General features: G+C 42.1%; 1 protein-coding gene across 1 annotated transcript in view; it reads right to left on the bottom strand.

Moving 5' to 3' along the window:
* The window catches only part of CNOT4 (CCR4-NOT transcription complex subunit 4), an 81556-nt gene that overhangs the window by 8503 nt on the left and 48687 nt on the right, over window positions 1–24366 (bottom strand). The gene's annotated exons all lie outside the window — the stretch shown is intronic.

The raw sequence follows: 24366 nt of genomic DNA, 5'->3' as shown, positions 1-24366 counted from the left end.
AAAAGATCAGGCCACTGAAACCCCTGGGGAGCACAGCTCTACTCCAACATAAGTGATGTTGCAGGAGTCGGAACCAACTTGACAGCAACCAGTTTAGTTTTTTGGTTTACTGTAGTTAACGTCTGCCCTCGTGGTACTCGGCCTTTTCCTGCATGGCCAAAGGTCCACAGGAGACGTGTTACACACTCTCCAGCAGTGCTTTATTAAAACACCTGACTCAAGACTGAGACCTGGAAGAAGCTGAAAGTCACTATACCCAACCAAGTCTGTTCCGTCTTTACCTGTATAATGCCATGAGCAAATGGTTTTCTCCAACAATATGTGCATCTTTCTTAAGCAGGGTTTAGTTTTGGATCCAAAAGACTGCATATAAACTGAGGGAAATGTACCACAGATGCTATGTTTCCCAAGTTTCAGATGAGAAAACACAAGCAAATACAATTTTTAAAGTCTAATGCATCAACATCATTTGCTTAAGGGATGCTTCTTAAAAACAGACATTAGCATACTGTGTACACAAGACAGGACCAGACACAGGTCTCTGAAGTCCATGTGATGCATTTTTCTACCTGAACCCTGTCCACTCACAATGCAGTTTACCTTCTCCATTACTTTAGTACAACCACCCAAGGGGGTAAAGTAGCAGCTTCATTTTACCAATGAGATGACTGAACAGGCTCTACCAGTTTCAGGAATTTGCCCACGGTTGCAGAGTTAAGTGTCCCAGTCAGTAATCAAGCCCAGACTGACTCTGCAATGTTTGCTCTAGCCACCAAGCACATGGCCAAGCAGCCATCATCTGGCCAGGACTCACAGGCTAATAGTAGGGTGGGCAGGCATGTTTAAAGAACCACAATATACGGTAAGGAACGCTACCTAGTAGGAGCCAAGTCCCGTGGGGACACAAAGAAGGAAGTGAATGACTGCCATTCTACAGGCAGAGCAAGGAGAGAGGCATCAGAGGGTGTGAAGCTGACATGAGAAAGGGAGAGGGCATTCCATGCCGAACCAAGGGTAGCGGAGGCCAGGAATCACTTAGTGGGAACCTTTCAAAATAAAATTAGATGCATGATGTCCACACTTCCCTTCTAGAAGCTTCCTAACAAGGATCTAGAAATCTGTGTACAGGGAGACTCAGATCACTTAAGGAGAACATCTAGCCAACAGACTGCTTCATGAAGGACTGAACAGCAGAGGCCACTGCTTTTCACTAGAAGCACAATCTAAGAAACAAAGAAAGAAAAAAATAGCAAAGAAAAATATTTATGAAAAGACAAATTTGTGTAAGTTCTGTATGTTGTTGCTACTGTTATCTGCTGTTGTGTCAGCTCTGACTCACCGCGACCTCACGCACAACAGAACAAGACACCGCGGGCTCCTGCGCCATCCTCACCATCAGTGCCGCGCCTGAGCCCACTGATGCAGCCGCTGTGCCAGTCCATCTGGTTGAGGGTCTTCCTCTTTTTGGCAGACCCTCTGCTTGACCAACCATGATCGCCTCCAGGGACTGGTCCCGCCCTGAAACATCTCCAGAGTACAAGAGGCAAAGTCTTGCTATCTCTGCTTCTAAGGAGCATCCTGGCTGTACTTCTTTTCCAAGTAGATTTGTTTGTGCTTCTGCCAGTCTGTGGTATATTTCATATTCTTCACCAACACCGTAATTCAAAGGCATCAACTCTTCTTCAGTCTTCCTTATTCATTGTCCAGCTTTCCCATGCATATGAAGCGACTGACAACACCATGGCTTAGGTCAAGTGAACCATGTCCTCAAAGTGACACTCGCTCTTTACCCTTTGAAGAGGTTTTTTGCAGATTTGCCCAGTGCAGTATGTTTTTGATTTCTTGACTGCTGCTTCCATGAGCACTGACTGTGGATCCAAGTAAAAGGAAATACTTGACAACCTCAAGGTTTTCTCTATTTATCATGTTGCTGCTTATGGGTCCAGTTGTGAGGACTTTTGTTTTATGTTGAGGTGTAATCCATACTGAAAGGGTTGTATGTCTGATCTTCATCAGTAAGTGTTTCAATTCTTCTTCACTTTCAGTAAGTAAGGTTGTGTGATCGGTGTATTATAGGTTGCTAATGAGTCTTCCTCTAATTCCGATGCTATGTTCTTCTTCATACAGTTCAGTTTCTTGGATTATCTGCTCAGCGTACAGATTGAGTATGGTGAAAGGATACAACCCTGATGTACATCTTTCCTCCACACAATATCCCCTTATTCTGTTCAAACAACTGCCTCTTGATCTATGCATAAGTTCCACATCAGCACAATCAAGTGTCTGGAATTTCCCTTCTTCACAATGTTAACCATGATTTGTTACAATGCACACAGCTGGATACCCTTGCACAGTGAATACATATGTAAACCTCTTTCTGGTATTTGCCAAGTTCTATCTGGCAACAGCAATGATATCCCTTATTCCATATCCTCTTCTGAATCTGGCTTGAATTTCCGGCAGTTTCATATCAATGTATTGCTGTAACCATTTTTTAATTATCTTCAGCAAAATCGTGTTTATGACATTAATGACACTGTTCTGAATTTCCATATTCTGTGGGATCACCTTTTTTTGGAACGGGTACAAATACGGATGTCTTCCAGTCAGTTGGCCAGGTAGCTATCTCCCAGACTTCATGGTCTAGAGGAGTGAGCACTTCCAGCATTATATCTGTTTGCTGAAACATCTCATGGGTATTCTGTCAATTCCTAGAGCCTTGCTTTCACCAATACCTTCAGAGTAACGTGGACTTCTTTTGATGCTTCCTGCTTTGTTCAATATTTTGCCCACAGAATCCTTCAACATTGCAACTCAAGGCTTGAAATTTCCCTTCAGTTCTTTCAGCTGGAGAAATGCTGACTGTGTTCTTCCCCAGGCCTTTGCATACTTCATTATAATGCTTTACTTTGTCTTCTTGAGCCTCAGTTTGAAATCTTCTGTTCAGCTCTTTTACTTCTTCATTTATTCCATTCACTTTAGCTACTCTCCATTCAAGAACAAGTTTAGGTTCTTCCGGCATCCATTTTGGTCTTTTCTTCTTTTCCTGTCTTTTAAATGACCTTTTGCTTTCTTCATGTATGATGTCCTTGATGTTGTCCCGTAACTCATGTGGTCTTCAGTTATTAGTGTTCAATGTATCAAATCTATTCTTGAGATGGTCTCTATTGGTGGGATAATCTCAAGGTAGTACTTTGGCCCTTGTGGACTTACTTTAATTTTCTTCAGCTTCAACCAGAACTTGCATATGAGCAATTGATAGTCTGTTCAGTAGTCAGCCCCTGGCCTTGTTCTGACTGATGTTATTGAGCTTCTCCATAGATATGGTCAATTTGATTCCTGCGTATTCCATCCAGTGAAGTCCACGTGTGCAGCTGCTGTTTATGTTGTTGGAAAAAAGGTATTAGCAATGAGCAAGTCGCTGGCCCTGCAAAATTCTATCATGAGATCTCTGGTGTCCTTTGTATCACCACGTCATATCTTCCAACTACAAATTATTCTTCGTTTCCAAGTTTCACACTACAATCACCGATGCATTACCAATGCATCGGTGATTGTAAGTTTGATCAATTTCAGACTGCAGAAGTTGATAAAAACCCTCAATTTCTTCATCTCTGGTATTAGTGGTTGATGCATAAATTTGAATAACAGTTGTATTAACTGGTCTTCCCTGTAGGTGTATGGATATTATCCTATCACTGACAGCACTATACTCCAGGGCAGATCTTGAAATGTTCTTTTGGATGATAAATATGAAGTCATTCCTCTTCAATTTGCCATTCCTGGCACAGTAGACTACATGACTGTCTGATTCCAAATGGCCAATACCCTATACAATATATATAGAATTATTGAAATGTAAACTTAAGATTTAAGGCAAAAAGATAAACCTATCCACCCTTACAACCACAGACTGGGTCAGATGGAATCTGAACCAGAATACAAAAGCAACAGAGTTAAAAGGTAGCCAGGGCCAAAAACAAAATCCAATATAAGAAATCTGCAAATTCTGAAATTAGAAGCTCAAAGGAAAGCATTTAAGTGGGGACAAAACTGAGCACTGACTACGAGGAACACCCCGTGAGGAGACCCCAAGATGATCAGGGGGCTTGAATCACGGAGAGGACCAATCCATCGACTGATGAGCAGGACAGCATTTCCTCAAAACAAATTCTAAGCTGCAAACTATGGGGCAGTGAGTTTATATTAGTGAGGGAAGAACGACTGAAAACAGGAGGCTGAAAACGGTCGCACGACCTGAAGTATGCGGTCAGTGTCACTGAATCGCACATGCGGCGAGTGCTCAATTTGGTTTGCTTTGCTTTGTGCATTCTCAACAACACAATACATAAAATGTAAAGGAAAAAAAATGTGTAAGCTGCAGGGATATGGAGGGTGTCAACCACCCTAACTCTGTGAAGAAAATACATTTGATAACATGTTCCTGGCCACATATCTCTTTCCCCAGGTAAAAAAAAAAAAAAAACAAGGAGGGACATTTTCATCCTGGACTTCATTCTAACCAAAAAACAATGCGCTGGCCACGGTGAAAATAACAGAAACCCGAGGAGGATGTGACAGGACTCAGAGAAGCCAGGAATGGGAATGGGTGGGCTGTGATCTGGGGTGGTAGGCCCGCCGGCTTACTTCTGCAGTGACCACAATCGTTTTCTAGCAGACAGTGAGCTCCTCCAGAAAAAGGGCCTTGATTTCATCATCTCTGTAGACGGTGAACTTGAACCTCAGGAGCCAGTTAATGTTTCCCAAACGTATGGCTCTGAAAATGTGCTTTCGGACTTTTCAAGAGAACAGCTTTCAGGCAAAGCAGATTAGAAAAAGGAGGGGTGGGGTGATTCTCAGGCCACAGAAGACACCAACACGTGGCATTCTGACTCTGCAATCCAATCATTCTCACAGGGAGAAGAGAATGAAGAGAAATCCAAAGAAACCAGTCCCTGCACAGGGAAAAGCTGATGAGATTAGTCCTGCAAAAGGGAGGTTGGAAACGACGGATGAAGGCATACAACCTACCTGGATGTAAGAGAACCACATCCTTGAGGACTGAAAGCAGAAGTCCACAGGGGCCAGAGGCTTGTGAGTAATGCTGAAGGCAAGGAAAAGCTATGTTTGGAAAAGGAGAACAAAGTGAGTGGACTCACTGCTCTGCTTGCTGCCAGAAGGGGAAGCAGGGAGGGAGAAGGTGGAGCTGCAAAATTCCATCTTCACTTTGCTGAGTCCATCTTCTTCACAAGGAAGCACGTTCTTCAAATCAGAAAGGACACACTAAGCAACGTGGAGAACAGACTGGAAGGGGAGAGATCCAAGGACAGTGCAAGAGGACCCACTACTTCACATGGGTGCAAAATGAATCAGACCCTGAGGTGTCAGTCCTCACAGATGTGACCCCAAAATCACTGCTGACAGAAGAGCCAGAAGAGGAGGAAATGGCAAACTTCAGAAGCTATGTGTGTCTAGTTGTACAGTAATTAATTCTAGTTCTGGGAAAAGTCCTGAAACAGACTGGGTACTTGATGATTTCTTCAGAGACAAACATGATGCTTCTTAGTCACTGTTCCAGCCACCCAGGTTTGAGGCACTGCTCACAGGAAATACACAGGGTTTGGTCAGGACCTCAGCTCCCTTCCTGCGTACAACATTGAGCAAGAAGTCATGGGGACTGCTTCCACTGGCGATGGTTTTCCACAAGAAATGCCCCGTCTTCCACGGCCCACTTTCTATCCTTTTCTGCCATTTGCCTCAACTCAGACTTTGCACCCAACTCCATCCCGTCTACAAAGAGATCAATCCTATAGAGACTAGAGTGACCAAGGACAGTCAAACTGCATTCATAAAGAACAACATATCAAAGTAATTCATTATTTGGATAGGCTTCTTAGGATGTCTGAATACAACCTGAATTCCACAGTTTCTGGTAAGCTCTCCGATGGTGCCCTTTTGGGACAGGACGGTAAAGTACAGCATAGATAACAGTGTTGAGATGACTGTACACAGAACATAAAACACTGAGTCGATTCAGAGGTCTCTGTGACAGCACGTGGGGTTTGACTCCGTGGTTTTCATTACTTAACAGAAACCACAGGTCCATCTAAACATGCAATGGAAAGCCAATTCTACAGATGGCAGAATCGGTAATGAACACGGTAACTATTCTTCAATTAAGATTCTTCAATTCTTCATGTTAATGGTAACATCTGATTAATCCCACAGTGCTTTCACATGAAACAGACTTGTAAGGTGGTGATGTAAGAACAGAATACACTCTGTACACCAAATCCACATGCATACATTTGAACATCTGGATTTTTCAAACTGCATTAGGCAAGTCCAGGACAACAGAGAGCTAACCAGTAGTGCGTCTGGGAATGGTCTACTGGTTTTACATAATAGGTTTACAATATCTAATGGGACAACTAGGAAATGGAACTTCTAAAAAAGGTAACTTTAAGGCCATATAAACACATATGCAATGTCTAAATTATCAATTGTACAACCTTGGGCAAATCACTAACGCTAAGCACTCTCAGCCTTAGTTTCCTCATTTAAAAAATGGAGATCATACCTACTCCACAGGATACTTTTATGAAAGCACTCTGTAAACTGTAAAGCAATATACAAATACTAGTAGTAATAATTGTAATGAAAACAATATTTACTGTCATCTGCATTTATCTGATCATATCTGAATTCGAGTGAGCGCTGAGTATTTTAAGAAAGGCATCATCAGTTCAAAGTATTTGTAGAGGGCAGCTACAGTCAGTCGTGTGCCACTGCATTGATTCCGACTCATAATGACCCCAGAAGACAGAGCCAACTGCTGCCATAGGGTTTCCAAGGACGAAATTGTTATGGGGGCAGATCACCAGGTCTTCTCTCCACAGAGCAGCTGATGAGTTCAAATCACCAACCTTTCGATTGCAGCCGAGTGCTTAACCATTGTACCTCTAGGGCTCCTTCCTGGTGGGGTGGTTGAAAGAACTGAGGATGTCCGAGCTACATCTAGAAGTCAGTATACAAATGCTGTAACTGCTTTCCCATATTGGACAAACTACAAATGGGGCAAAATAGGAAGATTTTGGTTTAACTGAGAAAAGAAATTTGGTTTTTAATAATTACAAGTTGCCTAAAAGAACTCCCTCCCTCTCTCTCTCTCTCTCACTGCTGTGGAGTTAGCGCCACAAGTGGGTATTATACAGCTACTTTCTGCAGTGAGTGTGGGGTGGGGACTGGGAGGGATTTATTGGTGTTTTACATATAGATCTGTGAGTATCACAAAGGAGGAATGGGATGGTAAGAAAAAGTGTTACTAGGGGAGGAAAATAAAAGAGGGTGGGACTTGGGAAATAAGGAGAAGTCGAGAGCCGAGTCTCCAGTGCTCAGAGGTGACCACAGTGGGAGACAGGAACAACTGTAGAACGGGAGCGGAACCACGGCGCTGAACGCCGCCCCAGAATCAGGAGGCGAGTTATTCCACATGTGCCAATGAATCTGATTAAACACCGGCAAAAGTCGAGATGCAGGAGTTCGGCACACACAGATCCAGGCTCTGCAGGCCCCCAGAAGCAGTTAGACACAAACCCCACTGTTTGGTGGCCTTTGTCTGGAGCCTGGTGTCACTGCCTTCTCCTAAAACACCCGCTATTCGGCTTCTGTATTTCTTGAACGGCTCACTGGAGGTCGGCTATTGTAAATAAAGTCAATGATAGCTTTTGACTGCTGAGTGCCAATAAAAGATTTGTATGGGAGAAGTAGTTTATCTTCATGCTTGCATTCAAACCAAAGTATTCGGCTGTTTATGCAGCAAATTCCCTCAGCGTTATGTGTGTACTGAAATTCCTAAGATTTCTGGTGCTTACAATTTCCCAAATTTTCTAAATGTTGTTTGGATATCGCGTCTTAGTTCTTCACTGTTTCTGGATACACAGCCCACTTTCATCTCAATAGTGAAGGTGAACCAGTCCCATCTTCTCTGGGGCAAGATGGCACCTATCAGCACGGGGTTACGTAAGGATTGAAATAAAAGCTGCAAAAATTCCAAGTAAGACTACTACAATGACCCATTTTTCTGAAACAAAAAGATTTGAATCGACAAATTCTTCATAACTCAGTTATGAGCTTCATTTTTAGAAAGTATCTAAGGATGTAAACCATGATTTACTTCTATTTCTTTAACTTCAGAGAAATAAGCTATTTCGGAAAATGAAGTCGCTTCCTAAAGCTAGGTGAAACAGACATGAGTGCAGCCGTGGCAATGGATGTTTCCAACCCCAGACACCAAGCACACATCTTTGAAAGTTCTTTTTATTGATCTAGTAACTCAAACGAAGAGATATTTGCTAAAGTTTGAGATTACTTTGTAAACATCTGCTCTTTGAAACAAGTATGTGCAATTTAAAATTTAACTATTTTAGCTATGTGAAATGTGATTATTTTACTTTCTCTTCCTTACATTTATTGACATACTAGAGAAAATGAAGTTTTTTTAATTCCAATTTTTAAGTGACATTTCCACTGTGAAAGCATTCATCTGCCCTAGCCCGACACGCTGTGCAGGGTCACACCTCACAAGACAGAAGACTCTGACGAAGGAAGGAAGGAGACAGGGAGAGAGGGAGCAGGGAGGGCACATAAACACAATCCCAAACATAAATCAGAAACTGCAATTCCTACACCATGACTTCCTGGAGCTTTACGCTGAATCAAAACTAATGTTTTAGGTTTTTTTTTTTAAAAAAAAAAAACTATTAAAATCACATTTATGTGTAAAACTTTGAATTTAGCCATATTGTTTAGAAGTGTTAAGCTATTTTTAAAAGAGCAAGAATCACCCTAGAAGGTGAGGGAACAGAAAAACGTGCAAGTCTCACAGTGTCAAAAATCTTATCGACTGCACACTTCCAGTGCAGGGGATGTCCCTCAGCTCCTCCAAACTCCAGACTGCGCTTTCTGTCTAAACGTGCTGATGTGATTTAAGAGAGAGAGAGGAAAAGGACACCATCGCTAACCATCCAAAGCCAGTTTAGAAATAAGCTGAAAGGCTAGGAGCCAAGGGCATGGCGACCCTGACAAGTGAGTTGAGAGACTCTGAGGCAACACTCAAAGGCTGATGGGGAGAGAGTGTTTTTCTTTGTAAAGGGACCATCTGGACCTGTCAGCGACCTGGTAGAGTCACATTGACAGAAGCTGTGACCTCTCCTCTAACTGTGGAAAGCTCTACTGAGAGAGAAACGGTCTCTGCTTTGTCCAAAACTGAGCAGAGATGGGCACAACTTTCTGAACGAGAAGCCTGGCAGGGCTTAAGACTAGCCACCTGAAAGCTTGTTGTAAAACAAAGGGTGCAGGACTGTTTGTATCTATGTGGAGATTTTACAAGCTCTTTCCTTATTTCAGAATATGCCTCATTCCAATTAAAAAAAGCATCTACCCTTAGAGCACAGGTTGGCCCTTCCTGGGACCAGGGGAAGATCGCACTTAGATTAAGAGGGAATGTGAACCGTTTCAAAGTTAAAACATACATACCTGGTAGCAAATCTTAGCAAATCTTAGTCTAAATGGGCCTGGGGAGGGGTGGCCACGTCAATATCTATAAGCATAAATATTAATAAAATCTTCTATTTTTCAACAGACGAAACATAAGGGAACTGCGGCATGCAATCCAAGACTCAGCCTGAAGGCAATGAGAACCTTCCTGCTCGGCTGAGGGGCACATAGCCCAGGACCTCCTCTGCTTTTAGCTGCATCCTCGAGTTAAAGACGTCTGCAATCAAGGAAATCTAAACCACCTCGTGGATGTCAGACTTCCTGCAAATGCCAATGGTCAAATACATCACAGTTAAGATTCTAGACCGTGGCATTCTGCTCTTGAGATGCACTGTTTCTGTATGCAAGGCTGATGACAGAGTGACAACGCTATCACAGTCCTTGGGACAAGTTCTACCCACACGAGAACATGGTGCTGGGCTACACAGGCTGACTGCAGTTTTCTTACACTTCTTGACGATGAGGATGGCATTACTGCCTTTAAATCCTCATGGGACTTTCCTCTGTTTCACTATGCTGAGACCAATAATCTTGACTGAAAACCAACAGCAGATTTGCTATCACTCTACATCATTTCAGCTATGAGGCAGCTCTTCCAAGATGACTCTGAGGTCCCAGCTTTCATGTGGGTGCCATAAGCTCTCTGTCAGCTGTGTAATAGCGACATCACAGGTCTACTGGTCATGCAGGCTGGTCCTGAAATGCTCTTTGGTTAGCACTGCAGAGACATCCTGGGCAGTTCTAGAAACTGACTTGCACCTCTGTTCATTCCTTATTTCGTTTGGTCCTGGGTAATTTTGTAAGTCTGCCTTAAGAGCACCTGAGAGGCAACATCCCTTCATCCCCCAAGTTATTCCTAGATCCTTGGGCCACGTTTTGCACAAGGCTGATGTGACAACTTACAGGACCTGTGGGAAGAGCTGTCAGCAGATGGACATTTGGAAAGCCTTCAACTCATTATCTGCACTGATATTCAGTTGGAAACGCTTGCCTTGAGAGCAAATTCCTCTAACAATCAAGCTGTGAGACAAAACAAAGTTGAGGAAGAAATGCGCCCTGAGTCCTATCCAGAGTCACAGGTACAGAAGCAGGGTCATGGTTGAAGTCACGGCTAAAGGAAATTTCACAGCTGCTAGAATGTGACTGTGGACCAACCACCACGCTCCTGAGTCTGAGTATGACCCTCACTACTATTACTGTGCTTTTAAAAAGTGACTGTTAAAGACTATCTCATGTCTATCATAGCCCTGAACTTTCATGATTCCAAGACAAATCTTTTTTTCTTATTATCCTTTCTTTAGGTTTTTTCCAAAGAGCGTGACATAGAATAGGTACACTTAGTAGTGGGAGTTGCATTTGGTGAGAAAGATGTTATGAAAATATTTGTTCAGTAAACACATGACCAGGGGCAAGGTGGGCACCAGCATTACAGCCTCACTGCATTGAAATATAGTCGGCTTCCTTAAAAAAAAGAGAGAGAAAAAGACTGCATACAAATATAGCGTTTTCAACACAGGAATTGATCAGAAAGTGGCAGGAACTAGAGATGCCTGATACGTCTTCCTCTTAGGTTTACTAAGTGGAGGATTTAACTAAAGAGTATCCCCTACAAACACACAGATGTGCACACACACACATCCAACTTCACCCCCGTACAGACAGCTGGGCTGACAGTTTACTTTGGCTGAGCAAATGCTTTCTTACCTAATCCTACATAGGTTATGAAGACAGGGCTGCTGTGAGCCTTCAAAACCAGAGCCTCCTGCTGCCATTTTCCCCTGTTCTGGAAAGCAAGTGTCCCAAGTCCCCACTGCCACAGTGGATCTACTTCCCATCATAGCACTTCTCCGTGTTACCGTGCCTGGCAACACCAGTCCCCAAGACTGACTGTGACAACTCCTAGTATCTGCATTAACCTCCTGAAACATTAGGAAATTCTCAAAATAGAGAAAAAGTAACTTTAAAAATGAAGACTTGCCACTGAGCGCTTTGTTCCCTCTGGAGGAGGACTGACCCCACACACAGTCCCGCTGTCTGAGCCGCTGGGAACTACTGACGTGGTATGCTATTATCTGGAAGAAAATCTCACTGAACAAACCAGACAGACTGGAGTCTCATTCTGGAGGTGGGGGCCGGACAGCTGCCTGAGCCTGAAGCTTCCGCTGCAGCAGGACGCTGGCCAGAGAGGGGACTGAGGCTCGCCACTCACCTTTCAGGCGACCGGGTAAACTGAGTCCCCTGTGGAAATCTCCCGTCTTAAGAGCACTGCTACCAATCCCTCCACTCCCTGGTGCATGCACATCTGTCCCATCGCACCTGTCTCCCTGGGCCTTCCCTACTCTGCTCTCATGTCCCCCGGGCCCTGTGGAAGAAGTGGTCATTCCACCGTGGGAGGTTCTCCTGGGGTCCACCCTTCTCTTTTCCATTTACAGGACAGCTACCCAGGAGTCCCCAGGCCCGACAGTGCTCTCTACACCTTTCTCTCTCAAGCCAGGGCCAGTGAGCCATCTCCCGAAGCTCTGGGCCCTCATGTTAGACATCGCTCCATCACCTTTCTTCAGTTCTCACTCATCACTCAGCAGTGCATGCTCCTCACACTGGCCGCCATCTCCTGTCACTCCCTAACAGCACTTCATGTGTTCCTTGTCCTCATAAAGATCTAAGAGGACTGGTCTCTCACCAACATCACTCGCAGTGCTAGGCTCTTCCTGGCTCAGTGCTGCCTCTCTGTCCTTGACCACAAGCATGTCCTTTCAAATGTCTGTATGTCCTTTGTTCTGCAGTTCAAACCAATGTCTTAGCATTTGCTTTTTTCACTTCTGATCCTTCGTGCTGAACCAGAGGAACACACAAAACACCACACATATCTGAACACTTAAAAATCCGGAATTTGACTCATCTTTACCCAGCAGTTTTCTTTCCAATGCACTTCTACGTTTATTCTCACGGAAAATATTGTTTTAAATCTCCTTTCTTTACAAAGGAGCTCTGGTGGAGTAGTGGTTAAAGCATACGGCTGCTAACCACCAGCTACTATGCAGAAGAAAGATGAAGCAGTCTGCTTCCATAAAGATTTACAGCCTTGGAAATCCAACGGGGTCACTATGAGACAGAATTGACCCAATGGCAGAGAGTTAGGTTTTGGTTTTGTCTTTACAGGATCCCAACTCCACTCTTCCACCCCTCATTCTCAAACAACAATACATGACACACTGATATTAAATGACATCCTTCATCTACCCTCATCTTTTTAATCGCACACTCTTTCCTAGATCCTCTTGCTGTTCTGCAAATCACAAAGGAGGATACATTCTGTCTCTCAAAATCGAAATCCTAAACCCACCTTGGAGTTTATCCTCCCCTCCCACCTGAAAGCAATCTGCTATTCCCGGGATTAAGCCAGGCTTCTTTTCAACACTGTCAGTCTCGGCCTCTCAACTGGTTCTGCAGGTTCTGCCTTCAAGTATTTAGGCTTCTCCTTTATCTCCAAGCACTATCTTCCCAGATGTGTGTATGCATGTCTGCCTGCCCACCCAGCTATCTACCTAGTTAGTTATCTCATCTTTCTCTTCCTCTTTGCTGCTAAACATCTTAAATGAGCAGCCAGGGATTGCTGGACCCACAGCCTCAGGAATCCTGGAAATTTGTCTGCTGTGTACACCTTTTGATGGAAGCCACCAGAGACTGCTTTCTGGCTTCTACTTCATAATTTCTTCTCCATTTCTCCTCCAGCTCCTCCAGCCCAGGCCAGCAATGGGCACACTGGAGCAGCTTTCTAACTGCTCTCAATCTCGTCAAACATATTACCAAATAACCTCAAAATGCTACAACCACACAGCATCTCTGCTAAAGAACCTACTACTGTTCTCTGCTACTGACGACATCCACATCGAGATGAAGCTCTTCTTCCCTCGTTTCCAGGCTTTCACACACTTACTCCACTCCAACTTACCTACATGACCCAGAATCCTCAGATGAGCCCATCTCCTTACTGTCCTTCTCCCCAGATTCCTAAAGACATCGCTAATACTCGCCTCTGCTCCTTTGTTTAATCTGCTCCCTTTATTATAATGACTTTCTCCTTCTACCGTCTAAATTTAAGCCATCCTTCAAAGTCAAAATGCCCCAAACTTTCAGGAAGCCTTTCCCCATACCAGTTCATGATAACTTTCTTCTCTTAACTCCTATTTTTACTTTCTGTATTCACATAGTGTCTGATTTATTCACTGAACACTGTATCTTGAAATACCTACATATACTGTTGCATTTATCCATCACAAGGAAGCACAAAATATCTACTCGCTCAGACAAAAGGACTGAGAAGAACCAGGGGCTAGGGACCATAATCTCAAGGGACATCTGGGTCAACTGGCATAACACAGTCCATAGAGACAGTTGTTCTCCAACCTATTTTGGTGAGTAGCAACTGGAGTTTTAAAAGTTTGCAAGTGGCCATCTAAGATACAACTCTTGGTCTCTTCCCATCCAGAGCAAAGAAGAGTGAGGAAAACTAAGGACTCACGGGAATAATTAGTCCAAAGCGCTAATAGACTGTGTGAACCACAGCCTCCAGCACCCTGAGATCAGAATTAGATGGTACTGGCTACCACTACCAACTGCTCTGACCAAGATCACAAGAGAGGTCCCAGAGTAAGAGAAAAATAGACAACGAAATTCAAATTCATAAAGAAAAGGCCTGATTTACGTGTCTGGTAGAGTCTGGTGGAAACTCTGGCATTATGGCCCTCCAAACTCAGAACTGAATCCACTTCTAGAGACCATCTGACAGACAAACAATAGGGAAGCCGATAAGGTGAACAAGAACATCTGTGAGGAACATGCTTCTCGGAATAGTCAACTGAATGTTCCCAAATGCAACATTCCGAAGGTAGGAGGGGCAGGAAAGCTGGGCAAACAGAAACAGGGAACCAGGGTAGAAATAACAAAGTGCTGACACCTTGAGGGGATGACAAGCAACGTCACAAAACAATGTATGTGTAAACTGTGGACTGGGAAACTAATTTGCTTTGTAACTTTCATCTAAACCACAATAAAATGTTAAAAAAAAAAAAGACTGAAAGGAGAGAGAGACAGCACTAAGGGCAAATGGATTAGTCTGACCTCAGATAATCTGACTTCGGTCATATTTTGTAGAATGAAAAAGACACATATTATATTATATCTTGGGTTATTACTTCTGTAGAAGATAATTTAAAATTACTATATCTTCAACTGTACAATTAAAAACCCAAACTCATTGCCATAAGTCCATTCTGACACACAGCAACCCCTTTTGGGTTTCCAAGGCAGTCAATCTTTACAGAAGTAGATTGCCCAGTCTTCCTTCCACGGAGTGGCTGCTGGTGGGTTTGAACCGCCAATCTTCTGGTTAGCAGTCAAATGCCTTAGGCACTATACCACCAGGGCTCCTTCAACTGTATGACAGCCATCCTTTAAAGACAACTGCACAGAGCTGGGGAAAAAATTCATGATCAAAGAAACAAACCACTCCAAAACTTTGTACCTCACGGTAACATACAATGTGTCCCAGTTTATGTAAGTAACAAGGGGGTCCTCCTTTTGCGAGATTTCAATGCCCCTGCAGTGCAGCCCTCTCACTGGGCTTTCTGAGGCAATCTCTCTGTGGGAGGCGTCCCCAGGGATCCGAGTCCCAGCAGTCAAGTGCTCTCACAGTCTTGAAGGGACTGGAATACCACACAGGTAAGAGATGTGTGGACAGAAATGTGCACAGAAAAAATACATCCAAGTTATTCATTTAAAAGAATACAAATACAGAACCAAAAAAAAAAATAAAAACAAACCCACTGCCAGCAAGTTGATATGGTCGCAAGTTGATGCAACCCCTGCTGGGTTTTCAAATCTTTATGGAAGTTGATTGCCTCATCTTCCTCCCGTGGAGGAGCTGGTGGGTATGAACCACCAACCTTCTGATTAGCAGCCAAAATGCTTTACCCACTATGCCACCAGAGCTCCTTACAAATACGGAAAGTGCTGCCTAACTCCCAGGACACTAAGTGAAGAGCAAGAGACAGGAACACACACAAGAGAAGACTGAGAAATACTTAAATCAGAATAATGAATGTGTGTCTTCCCTACAAGATTCTTTCACTTCCTGCCAAATCATTACATATTTTAAAATTTGAAGTACTGGTATTCAAGACCCCTTAGGCCACTGTTAAGAGAAACTACTGCTGTTCGGTGTCACCGAGTCAGTTCCAACTCACAACAATCCTGGGTACAACAGAATGAAGCACTGCTTGGTCCTGGCACCATCCTCACAAGTGTGCTATGCTTGAGCCCATCGCTGCACCCATGTCATTGAGGGTCTTCCCCTGAGGGACAGATAATGAAATGAGCTTGGATTGCCATGGCAGTTAAGGTTATGTGTCAGCTTGGCCGCGCCTGGTTTTGAGTAGCTGGCCAGCTGGATATAGTGATTCCTCAGGATGACACTGGTAATCAACTCTACAGTGGAATCTACTAGAGTTGAGTAGCTGCCTTGGGGATGTGGTGTGTTTCTGGTGTATAAGGAGAAGTTTTGAGAAAGGTTTCTGCAGCTTTTTGGCAGGCTTGGACCCTGCATATAGTCGAGTCTTCATTTAGCAGCCTGCCATGTTGCCTGCTGATCTTGGGACTGTCTCTGGACTTGAATTAGTGGCCTGCCATGTTGTTTTGTAATATTGGAACTGTACTACTGTGTCAATCTTGGGCTTGATAGTTTCAGCAGCCAGCAACTGCCTGAGTAAAGAGACACCTGTAGCTCCAATGGGCTGGGAACAAGAGGCAGAGCTGAAGCCCAAGGTCAAGGGGCTTTCCCTCAACCCCTAGAGCTGGCACTTTGACCTCGGACTTCTAGCCTCCTAAACTGTAGGAGAAAAAACTCCTGTTTGTTGAAGCCACCCATCTGTGGTATTTCTTTGAGAGTGGCACAAAGTCACCAAAACAATTGCTATGGCTGCCCTTGTGGTTAAAAGATAGTAAGAGCTGACCTTCTAGAAATTATCTGAAATAAAACTATCACTAGACTGTTATCTGTGATGACAGGGCCTGCATTTTATTCAGCTGGTATCAGTCAAGATCTAACTCAGGTATCGAACTAATGCCTTGTTGAAATAAGGGCAGGCTACAACTGCAACTGGGTGAGAAAGAAAGCTCATCAATCAGAACATACCTCCCAATGGCACTGTTAGGAAAGGGCAGAGACATGGCATTCATATGCGAGAACCATCATCTGGGGCTCCGTGGCCTACAGCTGCGCTGAAACCACTTCAGGAGGCAGTTCTTTGCTAACTTTCTTATTGTCCTCACCTTCTTCTTTTTTTTTTTTTTTTGAAAAGGAAGGAGTACCAAACTTTACAATCACTATAGATTTTCTCTACCAGAAAAACATGTACAAATGTACATTCACACAAACCCACAATTTTGCATGTAATTTCAGAGAGTTCTGTACCCCAAGGTTAAAGATTTCTGCTTTAAGGAAAAGACTTATCACTTTAAAAAGGTTAAGGACATAAAGGTAGATAAAGTTTTCCTTATGGATAACAGAGCTATCATGCAGAAATATATCAAAAACTAACTTGAAACTTTGTAATTCCGCACTCGGGCCCATCCCTGACTCCTCACTGGGCCTGCTGTGGGAAGTGGCACCTTCGCCAATATGTTGTGCAATGTCTTCTGAGCTTCAGCATAAAATTCATTAAAACTGTGGACTTTAAAACTTCAGTTTTTGGTTTTTTAAAAAACCATACTATATGAAATGTTAGGAACTCTGGTAGCATAGTGCCTAAGGCACTTGACTGCTAACCAGAAGGCTGGCAGTTCAAACCCACCAGCCACTCTTCAGAAGGAAGGTTGGGCAATCTACTTTCGTAGTGATACTGCCTCGGAAACCCAAGGAGGGGTTGCTATAAGTCAGATCCGACTTAAGAGCACATAACAACAACAACATATGAAATACTGAGTAAGCAAAAAAGGTGAGGTTTATTATTCTTAGGTCTAGAAGGTCTAGGAATTACAGAGCTAGTTACAGGATAATCTAAGCCACTTTGTGTGTAAACATATAAACGGAAGCCGAACTGCCCGGCAGCATTTTCCTGGTTTATGGTGTGTCTGCCTGGAAAGGGCAGGGAGACACAGGCAGGGAGACACTCAGAATTTTACTCTGGGCTCAAGGCCTATCTGGACATCTACCAGCCGTTCTTCTGCACTGTACGTGGACAAGAAAGGGCAGAGAAAGCTACTCTGAGAAAGACACCCACAAGGAGGGTCTCAACATAGAGAAGTGAGTCTGTGGGCGCTAATCACTGATTAGGGCTTTGTTAAGAGGGTCCAGGAGATGGATCCAGGCAACGACGAGGCCTTGCACTAAAGGCTGGAGAAAGCTATGAGCTGTGAGCTGCTTCCCAGGCAGACGAGCCCACAAAGCCTAGGAGCCTGAGCCCCACAGGAGGCAGTAAGTGGAAGTCTTAGCCTCTTATAACAGAATGACAGCCACAGTTAAGTTAAACTATGATGAAAGGCTGATGTTTAATAAATCTACAATGTTTTAGCCATATTTTCAACTACTTACAATGCTGTCCTAACATCACTTCAAATTCAAATTAAAGATTGACAATTCTGCTTAATTTTTTAAAAAAGAATCACTGAGGTAGCTAGGCTATTAGCTTTTTCTGCACCCTGGGCTGACAAAACCTTAAGATAGCAAGAATACATTTTAGTTCCCCTCATGATTCCTCAGGATAAAGCCATTTATTTTGTTGTATAATATCTACTAGAAAGTAATCAGACTTCATACAAAGAGATAACCTTGAAAACCCTCACTCGACATATACTCTTCTCTTCTCCTCCACTTAGTCTCACTCTGGTCAGGTCCTTGTAATATAGTCTTATTTTATCACAGTTTAATTATTAAAGGATGAGATTTCCAAACAGATAACCCAGAAAAAACGTTATACTACTACAGTTGCTTTTTACATACAATGTTTATGCCATATTCAAGTTTTTGATAAATCAACTATACGTTGGAATTCTGGTTTGGAGGCATTTCCTGGTGTGCTAGGCAGTGCATTTATAAAAAAGATTCTATTGCAGTTAGACAGTCAGAGTTCTTTTAACCATCTACGCATAATTAACAACCATTCAAACAGAAAGTGCGAATGTGCAAATATGAGAGAACAAAAACAGTTTCTACACACGTAATGCATAATATAGGATACGAATCTATACAACTGAAAACAATTGCTGACAACATCCTTCTGAGCATTCAGTGACATCACCAAGTCTGTTTTATATGCATTCTTTCTTTTCAAGTATTCAAAGAATCCAAAAGACATTATCTTCTTCATTTTCCAATTCTTCAGGAGTAGATTAGGACATTACCATTTTTTCACAAATTAGTAAACAAGGAACTACCATTACCTTTATATATTTTCAATAATAGAGCCAAAGTAAGAACAATTCTAGCTAATCTCATCGGGGATCTTAATTAGTACTACAAGTTTATTCGTATGAGTTAAAAGTAGTATCACTCATGAGAAACAATGCCAGAATCATGATGCTAGGATATGATGGTAAAGACCTAGTGCAGAAATACTTTAGCAACTATGAGGTAACACACTAGCTGTAGGCATGAGGAAAGTTTATCATGGCTCTTTTGGGTATATACATTAAATGCAAAATCAGAAAGGAATCATGCAAAAACCCGGTTGCCCATGCAAGCACCCCAGAGTCTAATCCTCTCCTCTCAGTGCAGTTGTCAGGCCACAGTAGTGTGGAGACTTGGAGGCTGCTGTCCTTGTTGTAATGAATGGGAAGAGGCTGACAGTGGCATGGTCGAAACCTTCACCTCTTCTTCCCCTGTGGAAAAGTCAGTCATGGTCTAGTTATGGGTGACTAGATTGTTAACAGTCCCTTTAAAAACGATTTCAATACTTGGAATATTCATACATATATCAAATACATGCTGACTGGCTGGAATTCGGGTGTGAAACAAGACATGAATCTTAAAATACAAAAGTATCAAGTATCTGGCAAGTACCCTCTAAACACACCCTTAACTTTAATATTGTGTCAGAGATAATAAATATAATAGATTTAGGATAATAAATATTAAAAGAAAAAGGAAAAAAGAAAAACAAAAAATGATCAGGAAAGCCATTCTTTTCCAAGTCAATTGGACCCCTTACAAATACAAATTCCTAATGATAACCAGTATTTTATGGAGAAATTAAAATTCAATTTACAGAATGTGAAAACTGACTTTCTGAAGGAAATTTACAAATCCATGTTTAAAGGCAGAAATAGTACATGAAAATGAAATAAAAATAGATAAATATTAAATATTAACGTTTTAACATACAGCATTGGCAAATTCACTTTAGACTTCAGAAGAAACTGGATAATGTAGGAGGGGAACGATACAATGATCCAATTGACTGAAAGTGAGATGACTACCTCTCGGTCAGAAAACAAAATATGAAAGATCAATGCTCTAATAACTGATTAACTGCTTGACTGTAAGTGACTTGTTTCACACATGACTCAAAACTCAATCAAGCCACTGCGAAAATAGCTAATTCAGAACAGAGTTTAAAGAAAAACGTCCTCTCATAACTAAATTAACAAAAACACACAAAAAATCCAATGCTAAACAGTTTAAATATTTTTCTAAGTATATCTTGAAACAGCAATGCTTTTTTTTTTCATAGAGTTTTTAACATTATGGAATAAAAATATCTTAGCAGAGTTCCTTGAAAAACAAATCTGAAAAACTGACAAAGTGACGACAAAGAGTCTTTTACCCCTTTAGAACTAGTTATTTCCTGGTTCTTCGATAAACTGGCAAAGATCCTAAGAGCAAATACATAGCGAGGAGGCTGTATACAGCAAACCTGAGACTAGAATGCTGTACTTTTTTATGCCAATAATGCGTGCACTAAACATGTGTTTGCAAACAGCACAAGCTCCTCCTGCGCAAGTTTCCTGCGCACACTATTTGTGTGCATGTCATTCATGTGGGCGACAATACGGTACGTGAGGAGAGTTTTATTTATGTGGGCTCTCTATATGCAACAATACAGTACATGAGGAGAGCGTTATTCATATGGGCGCTCTATATGCAACAATACAGTATATGATGAGAATACAGTACTAATAAGACTAGGCAATAAATGACTTCCATCAGGTCAGCGAACTTCATTCTGTATGGCCCACATCCCTGAGCTGGGCCAACTGTCTTATGATAGACACTGGTGGTAAAAGGGGACTGCATGTGTGACAGCAAAAATCAATTCCTAGGGGAAGAAAGCCAGGCTGAAGCACAGGCCAGTGATTCTCACTTGACAAGGAGAGCATCAAGGATGTAGGTGGGAAAGTATTCCCATCACTGGATTTGAGATCAGAGTCCTACTCCAATCCCACTGCTAACTGAATGTGTGTCCCTTAACAAGTTATTTCACTTCTGAAGTGTAGTTTTCCCACTCCTAAAATGAAGGGGCTGAACACGAGTCACTTTTTAGAACAAACGTATGTGGTTCCAAAAAGACAAACGATCTGAAAGGACATGCTATAGTTGGAGTGTTCCTCCAAAAACAGTCATTTAAAAACTCCTTATACACTCAGCATGCCAAAAAACACTGCTGAAAAGATTTTACCTAATAAAGGAAACAACTAATTTTAAACACTTTTAAAATGTTTTCAATTAGGCAAAGGAAATGGAAACTGCCCTTCCCATGACAGGTTTCAGACAGATCAACCTTTAATAATTAACTGAAGCAAACAAAAATTTCAATACAAATACAGAACAGATAAAAACATGGCATTTGTACATGTAGGTGCCTACTACCTCCTAACATTTTCTCCCATAGGTCAAGGACACTATATAGCTTTGCATGTCTAAAGAATAAATACACGTGACTCTCCTAGAAGTTCCTGGGTGGAGCAAAACTAGTTTGAAATAATGTCTGTGCATATTTTAAACAGCAGGTCTCATGGAACCAGTATGTACCCTGAATCCCGGAAACATTTGCTGAGCAGCTACCCTGGGTAAGTCCCCTGATAATCACCGGAGGACACAAAGTTGAACCGTCAATTGTTCAACTCCAGTAGAAGTTAATTCTAACTGGGGCAGGGGAGGTATTAGCTAAGCATTGTTTCAAAGCAGACATGGTTACAATGTACATAGGTTTTCAGATTTTCACCCTCTGTCATTTTTGATTATTACTAAAAATACTAACTCATCTAGCTAAAATTATTCAGCTAAACATTCAGTCTCCTGAGGTATGTGCCAAATATTTGTAAGACATGAGAGAATTCTGGTGCAGCTCTTGGTAACAATTTCAAATATTTTGGTATAAAACTACAATTCATCGTAACCTTAAAAGTAATCTAAGAATGAGCTTAAACCACAATCACCATTTCAATACAAAGCAAGGATGCACAGCTAAAATTCTGAAATAACAAAAGGCCCTTCCCGCCTCCCCACAAAAAAACAATGATTCAGAACCTAAAGTTCCTTAGGTTTCTGGTGTGAAAAAAAAGACAAAAAACTGTGAAATGGTTTTGTATTATGGTTGATTATTATGTGTTCAAAGGAAAAAAAAATAACCTACCAAGATAGGACCATATTTAATGGTACATTTTTTCCAGAGTATCTCCTCTAGATGAAGCTTTCACAGACTAACAAGAGGACAACTGCACTGAGCAGGAAGTGGCTCCTCCACACCACGGTGCCATCTCCAGAATGACTACGGCTTAAGATACGTGGGCTGACACTGCTCTTCAGTGCTAACAATTTGGTAACTCCGAAAGTGGAAGAACAGATAGTTTATCAAAGATGACCATGTCATAAACCAAGTAAAAGCAGAAAAGAACACAGCTCAGGACTGGAGCTCACCAAGGTCCCCCGCCCATCTTATCAAGGCCTCACTGATCCACTGGCTGGCAGGGCTTCCCATCATCTCCTCTGCTTTCTCCACAGAACATAAGAAGCACCACTTCCTGTTAGAGAAGACAGGTTTACTGCTGCCTGTATGGTACATACCCACTCCTGCCTCCAAGACTGCATTCAGGAAGCTTCCATCAACATGGGCGGCCCTTCCTTACCCCTGGTAACACAAATCCAAAATACCACAGGCAAGACCCCTTCTTGCCTCCCCAACAACTAGAGGCTCCCTCATGTCTACCAGATTCCAGGATCACACAGTCACCACTTCCCTATAGGATTTCAATTTCCTCTCTTCAACTACACTGTAAAGTTCCTGGAAGGAGTATCCCTATTTCCTATTTGTATTCTTCACATGGCCTAGCTCACTGTTGGTCAAACAAGAACCCAAATATTCACTTTTAATTGGTTTAGTACCGTATTTTAATGTTTAGAGTATTTAGGGGAAATAACTTTAACCTTTTAATGTTGTAATCAGTTACAAGACACACTACCAGCAATTAAAATACCATGTTACTAAATGATTAAAACAAAAAAAAAGAAAAAAAAAGAGGACACTCTAAGTATGGTGTCTTGAATGGAAGGAAAAAGGAGGACCAGGAACTAATCTCTTCAGAGTGTTTCACAAGTGAATCTCGTGGAGAAGGAGTGGCCTGCCCAGTGCCATTCTATTATTACCTACCAACTATCATCACCACGTGGACAGATACTGTGAGGCCCACCTGTGCAAATCACCATGGGAGATGCCACTTAGCCCAGGTAAATGAAATGCCCTGTATCAACTGCTAGGGAAGTTAACTTCAGGGTACCAATAGCCCCAACACTGTACTTTCCAGTTCCAGGTACTAGTCTTGCAAAGGAGATGCTGTGGGTCACAAAGGAATAAAGGCAAAGCATTTTAATGGATTTTTGTGCGTCCACCTATCAACCTCACTTAGAACAAGCAATGGAACCAGAGCCTTGCTGGCAACAGCACATCTTTACAACAACACTGCACTGTGCCATTCCTTACAGACTGTGACAAGGCAAAACACTGTATCAACTATGCAAGACAGTGGGGACTCCTCTGCTCCACCTGAGAGAGTCACGAGAGAAATACACTTTCTTCTTCACCAGGCAGCTCTCACGTCTAAATTCCTATTGATAAGGATTTCCTTAGATACAAAGACACTTAGCTAAAAACTATTATGTGATCTCAAAACCCAAAGTTCTGAAACCTTCCAAGGTAGCAGTATAAACCAGAAATATTGTGGTATCAAAGTTATAGGAACCTACCATTTTCCCCAGAAATAAAAACATGATAGATCAAAAGGGAAAATTTTGCTACTTAAACCATTTCTTTTCATACAAAGTATATTTATGTACAGAGGTCTGTGAAACCTTGATAGTATTACTACTGTCATATTGCTATAATTAACAATATAAATTATCAAGTATTACATAACTTTATTAGTAAGTAGCACTGCTGGGGACATATGTGTGTATGTGTGCATGTGTATGTGTTAACCAGTCAAAGGAAGTAACTACCAGAAGTAGTTAGAGAGTGGCTTTATCCCCCATGCACTCACCAATTACCATCTTAACACTTTTTTTTAAAAAAACAGTTTTCTTTTAGAATGCAAAATCCGAATTTTTACCATGGTGTTGAACTTAACAGCACCATAATTTCAGAGTCCGTTGTTTTTTCTCTTTTTGCATTGCCTCTGACATATGAAAGATCAGTAACTGTTCTATTAAGGAAAATGCTTCTAAATAATAACTAGGTACAATACTCCACCATCCTTATAAAGCTCAATATTACAAGGCATCCATCCAATTTTCAAAAGTGTAGATTAAGATAAAGACTT

Source organism: Orycteropus afer, unplaced genomic scaffold (genome assembly GCF_000298275.1).
Source record: "Orycteropus afer afer isolate SDZICR_OR568_19922 unplaced genomic scaffold, OryAfe1.0 scaffold00365, whole genome shotgun sequence".
In the NCBI taxonomy this organism is placed as follows: Eukaryota; Metazoa; Chordata; class Mammalia; order Tubulidentata; family Orycteropodidae; genus Orycteropus; species Orycteropus afer.
This window is presented reverse-complemented; position numbering and strand designations above follow the sequence as displayed.